Here is a 10,949-nt window from a genome sequence, read left to right as displayed (position 1 = left end):
TCCGGTTTAGTTCGTAATGAACTTTTACCATCTTGCAGTTGAAGATAAATCTCAACATAGAGCTGGTTCGCCGACGGTAGGGATCCCCTGAAACAGTTGATACCACCACACGTGGCATGAGCCCACTTCGTTCCCTTCAACATTCCATGTGTGGCCTCTGCGTCGAACAAGTCGAAATACCTGCTGAACATGCTGAGAGCTTCCAGATAGAGAGTCTAGGTTATCCAAGTTTCAAAGACGAATGGGACTAGTCGAGAAGTCTATGATACCAATGCGCTAAAACTTATTGCCCAAGTTACATTTCCAGGCGGTCCTGAGACACTCCGAGGACTCGAACTTGGGCCTCCGTCACATTCAAGCAGTCCCGGAGGGATCTGAAATCGCGAAAGTGAAGAACATTATTGGCCCTCCCAGTGCGGAATTAATTTTCATACCACACCTTTGAAGCATCATGACAGCAGTCTCCGCTTCGGTTGCTTCTAAAGCCCGGCTCAATCGCAGCTTAGCAGATAACGGCGGTTCTACGCCTCTTATGGGCCGCATGAGGGGTGAAAGTCCTTTGAGGAGGGCCTTCTCATCAATGTGAGCTGTGGATTCTGATGAGCGCGGAGGTGGAGGAAATCGATTCTAAATAATTCTGCCTACCTTCCTGTTCCGGGATTTCTCCAATGCTAGTCTCGAGAAAATACCCCTGATTTTCAGTGATGTTTTCAGGAAGTACCAATTTATTTGCTACGACGAATGCACCTATGGCAGAATTTTGAAGAGTTGAGCCTCAAGACCAGCATTCCGGACGCTCCGTACAGTGTGTGTCAACTTGATATGATGCAAATGTGGGTTATTTTCCGAGATAATAAGAATCGATCTGAACTATATCGCATAAACAATGTAAAACATTGGTATAAGCATGTGATGTGATAAAAGTAACCTTTCGAGACTATGATAGCGATAAGTTGTTCACTATCATTAATCCCCTAATAGGAAACACACATTCTTCACATTCGCATAGTATCAAATTGCCACGAAGCACTGTACATCCAGGAACAACCGTTCTGTCGACCATCAGTTCGTCTGTAATCACCCTTCGAGTTTTCTCAGTATTTCTAATTTCTTCAGTAACCTGAATAAACATTGGAGGGGATATGATTACTGATTCGAAACAATGTGTTTCTAAGAAGTCAACCGAAAGTGCAAAATACGACGAAGAGTTGGAGGAATATATATTTCCTCCCCTCAGCTGAGCTCAGAAGTGAACACAGTGTTGGAGGAATATATGTTTGCTTTCCTGAGCTGAGCTCAGAAGTGGATACAGTGTTGAAGTAGGAATCTATGCTTGCTTTTTTCAGCTTTTTTCAGCTCCAGCTGATCTCAGATCGTAAAAATTCGAGAAGAAGCGTATAGAAACCAACAAGTTGCCACAGAGTTTTCATCTTGTCACCGACATATGTTGTTGTGCATATTTTCCCATACTGATATGAGAACAGAACGTGATGCATCGCTCTCCATGATAAGTTATCACGATAAGTTGGCACTCTTTTTATTCTCGTGTTCAATTTCATAGTTCACAAGGTGTGAGATCTAAATGCGGAAACGCATAGCGTCTCCTTCTCGTCGTTCAACCACAAGCCCGGGCACCTTGTACGGTAACAACTATGATCGATTGGTTACGCCTTCAACAGTGAGGATACACCAGGTTCAGCTTGTTGCCAAACTGATGTGCATCCCGGCCGATATCATTCTTTATGTCATGCTCGTCTAGCGTTCCCTTTGCGGCTCACTTGTGTATGCCCGGATTCTCCTTTCTCTTCTCTGTCGAGATCGTCCAGAAAACTTGGATCGCGCAACTGACCAGAAATCGACAATAGCACTCATTGTACTGGAGGCTCACAGTGTTTGTGGAATATATATTTGCTCTCCTCAGCTGAGCTCAGGAGTGAACACAGTGTTGGAATATATATTTGCTCTCCTCAGCTGAGCTCAGGAGTGAACACAGTGTTGGAATTTATATTTGCTCTCCTTAGCTGAGCTCAGGAGTTTCCTAGCTCAATTCGCACCCGATTTGGAGTAGCAGAAGTGCACATAAACCAAATTTTTTCCAGGATTTTCCTGTCATCATTAACACACGTAGATGGCAATGTATATATCTTTCCGCGCTCGCAGAGTCCGATTCAAAGGCCAGAAATTCCCATCACGAAGACTATCCATCTGCATGCCCACCGACCAGCTTGGGAAGATATGCACATGCTCGACTACATTCTGATGGAATTTTGGGAAATTCTTGCTGATTTTTGCACAATTATACCCGAATTCTTATAATGAGTGAGAAAAACTTTTGAGCTCAGCTGAAGGAAGCGAACATATACTCCTCCAACGCTGTCGTCCAACTCACCACTGCTTCAGTCTGTGAGAACTCTCCGGACATCCTCTTGAGATACTCTTGGCTGAAGCGTTGGACCTTTCGTAAGTGCCGCGTGCCCGGATCGAATACGTATGAATAATCTACTGTTTCAGCTGCCTTTGGATGATTTTCTCCCAACTCGGCAACCAGAACCCACACCCTAAAACTCGGAGTTCAGTGAGTAATGCGTGCCAATTTGTTTTATGTGCAAATGTGAAGATTGTGCGTTTTCTATCCCGGGAATAATGATAGTGAACAACTTTTCGCTATCGTAGTCTCGAGAGGTTACTTTTATCACATCACATGTTCATAGCAATGTTTACATTGTTTATGCGATATAGTTTCAGATCGATTCTTATTAATCTTGCAAAATAGCGCGCATTTGCATCATTTCAAACGTATGGGACGGGCAGCACTCGTTAATAACAAGGCCCCATTCGAAAGCCTCACCGATGGGCCACGTCAATTTCCTCCTCGACTTCAGCGCGCGCGCCCGAATTAGTATTCTCAAGTCTTCTAGCATCGCGATCCAACAGGGTAATTATCTAAGTCGAAAAGATACCACCACCCGAAATGAAACCCGGATCCTCACGAGTGATTGATATTTCTCGTCGCCGAGAACGAACTTAGCTAACTCTAACATCTCAGAGTGCACAGTCCCAAGTACCTCAGACCAATGGCTATCGAGCCGGTCCTCTACCGATTTCCTCATGTTCGCCAATTGATTCTTATATCTGAATTTGACAAGGGTTAAGAGTGTGCCAAATTGATACTGCGGAAATGTGAAGAATGTGCGTTTCCATTCCGAGATCAATGATAGTGAACAACTTGTCGCTATCATAGCCTCGAAAGGTTACTTTTATCACATCACATGTTCCCTCATCTCAGTGTAAACAGAATTTACTAACAATTAAGTACTTTCACACAATATTTTCGCTTTAATACTTCCACTACTACCAATGCACGTTCGGGGAAGTCCACGAATGAATATCAAATCAGCCTCTTGAGTTAAGGCGTTCCGTTGTTACAATGGCTAGGGATGTCAACTGTACATTCCACATGATGATTTCCGGGTTCAAATATTCCTATTAGAGTAATAGTAAACTCTTTGATCACACAATTTGCAATCACGCCAGAACACTTGACAAGCTCAAGACGGTGACTGACCAGAGCCGACCTCGGAAATAAATTGTTCTTACTATGATGGGGGATTCGACAATGACACATTGTGACTTATTGACTCATTGTCAATGACTGTTACACAATCCTGGTGACACCGAGTCTCCATTTCGTATAACGACATTACTAAATACTAATTAGGAAGGTGCGCGAGCCGGCAGCTCGCGTGCGCCACAGCACAAGATTCAAAACAACTAGATTTCTGAAACGGCTACTATTGAACTACTGCTTTTACTGTATTGAGAAGAACTATTAAACTACTTGTTCTACGTGGTTATAGCCAGAGTTCTTGGAACTACTCGCTCTACTTGTCCCTGTTAGAACTACTAGTTCTCATATGCACTAGACTTAATGATTTAGACTGGTTTGATTACTACTAAACCTTGAGCCACTATGTGAGGACCATCGATGACTATTGCTCAAGCTATTAACGCTCGTCTTTACGTTAGAGTAGTTGGTATTGGCTATTTAGGATTCAGTTCTCTCGCGACATTGACTACGGTGGTGTTGTAAGGCTTAGTCGTCTACCGTTCTGCTGACTAATTCTCAGCCTCACTCACTCTTCCTACAACTACACTACCATCATCTACCCCGCCGGGCCGCGCAAGGAGTGAAACTCGCGGCGATTTTACTGCCCGAAGCGTGAGGCGCAAGTTCGAATCCCACGGATGTCGTTTTCAACGTAGTTATTTTTTCTTGGGTGCATTAGTTGATCGAGTACATAGAGACTCATATATCCTCGCAAGATCCACAGACGAGGAGCTTTCGGATGATCATCTAATCATCCTCAAATCTGTTCTGAATCGGGTTGCACAATTGCATGCGCGCAAGCATGCACAAAATTTTCATGAAGTGTGAGAATAAGTTCCGTTCGTCCGGCAACTTACTCGTTCATCAAATGCTTCGATTTGGCATCTTCAATTTCCCTTTTGATGGTATTGATCTTCACACTGAAGTTTCTCATTTCGGACGCCATCTCCTCACTATATCTAAGCACATGTGGGACACATAAACATATTAGGTATTGTACAGCGCGTGTCGATTCCATATGCAAATGTGTGTGAGACAATATCGCATAAACAATGTAAGTATTGCTATGAACATGTGACATGACAAAAGTAACCTTTCGAGACTATTATAGCGACACGTTGTTCACTATCATTAATCCCGGAATAGAAAACACACATTTGCACATAAAACTAGCACGCAGTAGAAACTCATGATTCATCGCACATCCTTTCAAGCCGGAGTCGATCAGCCAGAAACTTCCTCAACGTCAGATGCTCATCCCCAAGCTCAACAACATATTGCCGAGCCGCAGAATTCAGTGGTATTAGACTCCCAGCAAGCGGCCTTCCCCATCGAGTTTCAAGCTCGTATCTGAACGCTGGCAATATCTGAAGACTCGTGGAATCTATATGGAATACTCTTGGATGTTCATCACCCAAAACGATCATCGGAAAATACACAGTTCGCGCACTTCTTACTCTAAGAAGTTTTGCCGCTCCTGTCGGCGCTTTGCGATCAACGACCACACGCGACTGTTCATCGACCGCAATTGAAAACCAGCAGTTCGCTTCACTTCGTCAATGTCATTCAACGATCCTGAACAACTACACATATCGAACAGTTGGAAGCTCTTTCTAATTCTACGCGCTCTTCGTAGGTCGTCCAGAATTAACCTTTCTACTTCCTCGTATCTGAGCATAACACTCAGAACAACAATAACAGACCAGCACACTGATCGACACGCAATAACGGATACTTGAATCTTCAGATGAATGTCCCAATTCACCACATGGCCTGAAGTCACTCCAACAAACGCGACTTTCAGGGTACAAAAAACCGACTACCCCAACGATACGATCATCATCACAATGTGCGGGACCGCTGAACAGAATGTGAGAGGAAACTGTTGTAGGAATCAAATCTCGAAAATTACGCACATCGTGGAGAACTTGGGTGTACTAGAGACGAGACGATTCCAACACAAAGTCTATGGAGTTGAGATAACTTCCCCACACGTTGAGTTCTATCTCAACCGACTGGCATAAACAAATCAATCATGGCATCAATAAGTAATAATGAAGATGTATGTCGTGTTCCAATACGGTGATATAGCATTTTTTCGACAGCTTACTAGTTCACAATGTCTCCGAGAGCTCGAAGACATAATCCGTATTCTTATTACTTTGATTACTAGCGTAGCTATCACACAACGAAACGATCTCCCTTGTGCGGGCACGTAGGAGTATATTAGAATAGTTAGGGACATCGACGGACGGTCGATATTGCAAGGAGCGATGGGGCATCACAGGTACCACAAATTCTCCAAATCTTATAATTTTCGAACTTACCTCAAATTCAATATAGCTTCTGCAAAATTGAGTACCCCAAGCAGAGTCTCAGGGAGAGCATTTCTATAACGCTCTATTATATTATGAATACCCCATCTGATCAAAACCAACGGGGATGACAAATATTTTATTGATTCGCTCTCACGGATTTTTTGCTGCGCCCAGTTGATCGATTTCATCTTGAAGGTTTTCTTGTATCTCGACTAGCATCCGATGTAGTTTTTCCGACAACATAACCTACACAGCAAGTACACATCCCGACTCGAGACTTTCGAGGAACGTTCACACAGTGTTGGAGGAATTTAAGTTTGCTTCCCTCAGCTGAGCTCAAGATTCTCCTCACTGGACGATGGAGTTTCTGTACGAATTCAGATAGTGCGTATCCAGCAGAACTTTTGCATTGTCACGGTGACAATGTCACCAACACATGTAGTGTACCACATTCTCCAGGGATACGTTCAAATCGTTTGCTTTTCTCAACTGAGCTCATAGGCTTCTCCACTCTATCACGAAGATTTACACACGAATTCAGATTGAAGTGTGCAAAAACAAACTAGCATCTGCCGAAATCCCTTCAGAAATTTCGTATTGTCACTGACACATGTAGTTGACCATGTGCATATTTTCCCACACTGTTAATGAGTATCTACATAAAAACACTGATGTTGTCATGTTGACAGTCCATAAAGACAGCCTCCTTGGAACTAGTGCAGCCTTCGTATAATAATATTCTTATAGTTTGCTATAAGTTGAATAAATACATCAATGGAGTTTCGCCCGTGATATAAAAAACATAGTTCACATTTCACTTGGCGAAAAACGGGTGAAACTTCAATGCTAGTTCCGAGTTTTCCAAGAGAGGAAACAGACGTTCATAGTTTAAGTTCGTTCTCACCACTGCCGAGTGCTCCCAACCGAGAGATTTGGAATATATTCTTCGAAGATTCTCGACTAGACCGATGTCCAAGTCGCGCTGAAGGAAGGAAATACTCAACGACGAAATACATCGTGTGTGCCGATATGATATGCAAACGCGAAGAATGTGCGGTATGTATTTCGGGATTGATGATAGTGAACAACTTGTCGCTATCACATGTTCATACCAATGTTTACATTGTTTATGCGACGTTAATCTCGGAAAATAACACACATTTGCATCTCAGATTGACACGCACTGTACTCTCTCCCACAACAAGTCGTTATAAAAAACCCTTGAAACATTCATAACTTTCTGCCACTAACTTCATCCTTAACGAGAATTGCTGCCCCCAGTTCAGTCGAAAACCTACCTCTTTCGCACACACAATCGACGCCACTTGCAGTGCCTCATGTCCAAGGTCCACCTGACGAGCGGCGTGATAAAAAAATATGCATATCGTGAAGCGCTTCGCTCCGCTGCGCTACAATTCCATCATAAAACGCATGAATTTCACAAGTGCATGACCAACAGCTACGCTCTGCATTTAATGTGGTTGATTTTCCGCAGGCAAGAACGACCCCGGTTCGATCCCGGCAGTTGTCGTTTAACAGAATATATTGTGTAGCCGAACTAGGCTAGGATTGCATAACAAGTGTATTTTTTCCTGAGGCAGATTCATAAAATCAGCGTTCATCGTTTACGAGTAAGACTTCTAAGCTGAATCTTCAACAGAGCGTAAATATAATGACGAATTCAGTTAGACTAAACTAAGATGAACTGTCATTATATCTCCTTTCTCCTACCACTAACAGTGCAACTCACCCAAGCAGGATTGCGAAGTCGTCGTGTGAGAAATAATCCTACCGCTATCTCTGGCAGAAGAGGGCGAACGTCCTCAGACCACTTCAAACGCTCTGAAAGTTCTTGTGGAAAACTATCGCCTTTATACGATGGAGTTTCACTCGTTTTACGTGAAGTGGCGTGATACTTTGTGGAAAACGCAATATTGGCGCTATGCAATAGTCGTAGAATATATATATCTTCACTAGTGTTTTTCATATAAGGGGTGAAACTTCAATGAACAAAAATATGCACACAATCAACCACGCGTGTCGGCGACGATGTGAAAACTCAGAGAAAATTCTTGTACACGTCCACGCGTGTGAAAGCTTTGCGAGGAAACTCCTGAGCTCAGCATATCTTCCAACACTGCGATCATAGGAAACTTGGCGGAGGAGTGAGAATTCACATACGACCAAATTTCAATACAAAGTAATGACCGCAAAACTCACGATTTACCAACCTTTAGCATTAGCATAGTAGCGTAACCGCGCAACTGCTTGAAGTCGAACCTGCGCACTTATATCGACAAATACCACAATTAACGATCTGAACTTACCACTGCTAGAACAATACGTGGTGGATGCCTCACAGGGTCATCCATTAACTCGTCGAAATTGAATTTATACTCGTGAATATCTTGATGCACATTACTCATCACAGGATATAAAACGACACAAGTGAAATATGCATCTGCGGACCAAATACACTTATTGTTATTCGCCAAGGCAATTCTCTGCCGCAACAAGCAGGAGAACGAGACGGGGTTTCAAGGCAAAATACCATGTCTCGTCTCGCCGCCCGATCAACATTCTTTTGCGTGAAAAATTTAGAGAAAGTATACTCGAAGGCAATTTTTTCCTATGAAATTGCGTTAGCTGGCCTCCATTGCGATTTCTGTGAGCTATCTCTAGCGATTTCCGAATGAGCTGGTAATCCTCATTTCCATTCGACACCGGCCTTTTCCAAATGTAAGCTTTCTCTTCCTTCAAAGCACGGCGAGGGGCATACAGTACGCGAAGTCTACGCGAAACTGTCCGCAACCATGGAAAGCTTTGGAGTGAAGCTCCGGGAAAATAGCACTATAACCGTATTTTTCGCGCAAGCTGAACTTTTAAGAGCCGCTGATGAATATTCTGCCACTGGTCGAACCACGGACGGTTGGGGTACCGGAGGCCTGCAACGCAAGTGACCGCAGGCCTCCCTATCCCTCTCTCCTAAGGAGTTAGAATAATACATCTCAACGCGAGTGTAGGCTTGAAAGAAGTTCAACTCGTTGAGCAAATTCGAACCGAACGAATGCAGGAAGTGGGAAATGATTGCGGCTGAACAGGAGAGAAAGCAGGGGGGAATCAATTAGCCAGAATGAAACCTCTAGCCTCCGAGTTGTGGCAGGGCGCGTGTCGACTCTCGAGTGCCATCTGGGCACTGCGGAGGATGACACGCAAGGTACACTAAGGACACTCAGGATAGTAAGCTTCTGTCGTCAGCCACTGAAGCTTGCTACCTGGAGTGCTCCTAGGACCTACATCGGAGACCTCGGTTAAAAAATATCACGCTTAGCACATACACTACTCCAGGTTGTCAAGACAGTCTGGCTTGTGCGACTAGCTTGGCAGCTTGAAGGACTCAGGTTGTCGCCGTGTGCCGGCACCGATTGTGCCAATCGCTGTCCCAAACCAGGCTTCGCCGAAAGACAGCTCTCTGGCGCGGTTTCAATCGCGGAGAAGCTATGCTTTTCCTAAGCAGAAAGAATTGATAACCGCCCTCTCATTGTGTCACACTGTCTCCTTGTTCCTCAGTTTTTGTTTCGAACACAACTGTCCCTCGCTAGTAGTAGCTTGTACGTATTTCATAAACATGCATTAAGACACGTATTTCGATACGTTCTATTCTATCGCGCTTCCGCTCTCGTACAAGCCTATCACTACTCACTTGAGGTGTATTGAGTTCTATTATTAGGAGGCTACTATCCCTTCCAGGGATCTTCATCTCTATCTAGGAACTCCCTAGATAGAGATGAATCGGAAGTGCCCGGGGATGAGTGATGAGATGATAAGAACGTGGAAGTAAATAACAGTTACACTCGGTACGGCACACACTTAATATAGTAGTTGTGCGACTACGAGGGAGATGCATGTAATCAGGGTGACGAAAAATAGAGTACGAAGATCCACGAGAACGGGCTAATAAATGCAGCTACTCTCGGCACATGAACTGATCGCCCTTATGCAGGTTTTATTGAGTAAACAAAACACCCACAATCACCTGGAATCGCACTGCCGAAGTACGATAGTAAGCGAATGTAGTAAATCGCAACCACTAAATTAGTGGCACTAATACAGTTATGACTAATACGTCATACAACTAGCGCTAAGGGACAGCGGAAACAAGACGCAAGACGACAATAACACAATCAAATATATTCAGATATCATCATCTTGCTGCCCTTGCAATTCTTCACTTCATGCCGAAACCGGCACACCCTCTCTAACGAAACACACTCCATATTAGACGAGAAATCACTGCATCGAACATGTGTGTATGAAAGTAAGTATATGATTCCTCAACGAATAGCTATCTTCAAGTGAGGCGTTACTTCGCGGAGCTTTTCGGGTTTCTCAAAATCATATTCTTTCATATATCTAAAAATTCACGATTGATCGCGCCAGTGAAGTCTTCCGACTTTATCAATGCCCGACTCGGGCCGTCACCACCTGGCACGATACTGTCACACCTTTCGAGCACCTTTTTCGCCTGCGACCAATTACCGTGAGAATAGAAGTGGTAACTGGAAAAGAAGTAAAACACGTTTGGTTGGGCTGAAAAAAGCTAGAGGATTGCATAGCGAGCCACTGTATTAGCAGTCACATACGTAGTTCAGTTCGCGTACTTCTATACAGTGTGGATCAAATCGTTATGCAAACTCTCTCTATACTGTCTGAATCTCCCAAATTCAGAATTGAACTTCAACTGATATGAACATGATGACAGTGTGAATCGACTGACAACGTTCAAGCGTGATGGGGAATACAGCGCGTGCCAATTCGCTACACAAATGTGGAGATTGGGCGTTTTCTATTCCGGGATTATTGGAGTTTCCCCCGTTTTACGTAGCGGTGAGAACGCGATACTCGCGGTATGCAGTAGCCACGAAATATGTTTTTCACTAGTGTTTTTCATATCACGGGTGAAACTCCAATGAACTGTGATTTTCAATCACTGCGCGCACATAGGAAATTCTCCGCGGACCGAC

Source organism: Perkinsus marinus (assembly GCF_000006405.1).
Source record: "Perkinsus marinus ATCC 50983 genomic scaffold scf_1104296950272, whole genome shotgun sequence".
In the NCBI taxonomy this organism is placed as follows: Eukaryota; Perkinsozoa; order Perkinsida; family Perkinsidae; genus Perkinsus; species Perkinsus marinus.
This window is presented reverse-complemented; position numbering follows the sequence as displayed.